At 40.7% G+C, this 670-nt stretch overlaps 1 long non-coding RNA gene across 1 annotated transcript; it reads left to right on the top strand.

The window, feature by feature from the left end:
- Nucleotides 1–84: 84 nt before the first annotated feature.
- Nucleotides 85–582, top strand: LOC111644510 (uncharacterized). The gene is made up of 3 exons (XR_002759795.2): nucleotides 85–190; nucleotides 307–355; nucleotides 435–582. It is a non-coding gene; the product is annotated as an uncharacterized LOC111644510 (long non-coding RNA).
- Nucleotides 583–670: the final 88 nt, after the last annotated feature.

Here is a 670-nt window from a genome sequence, read left to right as displayed (position 1 = left end):
CCAAACGATCAGGATGAAATGGATATTTATCTGTGACGGTGAAAAGTCGTTTGGCGTGAGGCCGGCGTTAATCAGATACACTGATGAGTCCTCTGACCACCAACTCAAAATCATGTGATTTTACCAGATTGGTAAGGAGCATCTGGGTCTGAAGGCCATCACTGAAGTTCTGCAGGACCTGCAGTACAAGGTGAGACCACGACTGAAGAGATCAGACACTAGAAGTGAAGTTATTACATCATGATGAAGATCAACATCAGACGTTAAACTGGACAATAATTATTATTGTTGCTGTATTTCCTTCAGGGGAAGAGTAAATTAATCCCGTGCTTCAACCCCAACACTCTGTTACCTGGTGAGTAGAAAAACCATTTGATTTCAGAGACGTAAAAGAAAATACGTGCCTTTAAATGAAATGTTTAATGTTCCCTTAGACCCGTTACTGAGAGACTACTGGGTGTATGAAGGATCTCTGACCACCCCGCCTTGCAGTGAAAACGTGACCTGGATCTTGTACCGCTACCCTCTCACCATCTCACAGCTGCAGGTAAAACATGAATATAAACTACAACTGTTCAGTGTTAGGAATGTTTTAACCCATGTCACAGGAAAAGCAATAAAGCATTTCCTTAATTTGATATTTTAATAGGATTAAAAACAGGAATTAATC

This window comes from Seriola lalandi, unplaced genomic scaffold (assembly GCF_002814215.2).
Source record: "Seriola lalandi dorsalis isolate HSWRI2012SDOR001 ecotype SW California unplaced genomic scaffold, Sedor1 jcf7180002013001, whole genome shotgun sequence".
NCBI classification, from domain to species: Eukaryota; Metazoa; Chordata; class Actinopteri; order Carangiformes; family Carangidae; genus Seriola; species Seriola lalandi.
The sequence above is the reverse complement of the archived record's forward strand: the minus strand, read 5'-3'. Positions and strand labels throughout refer to the sequence as shown.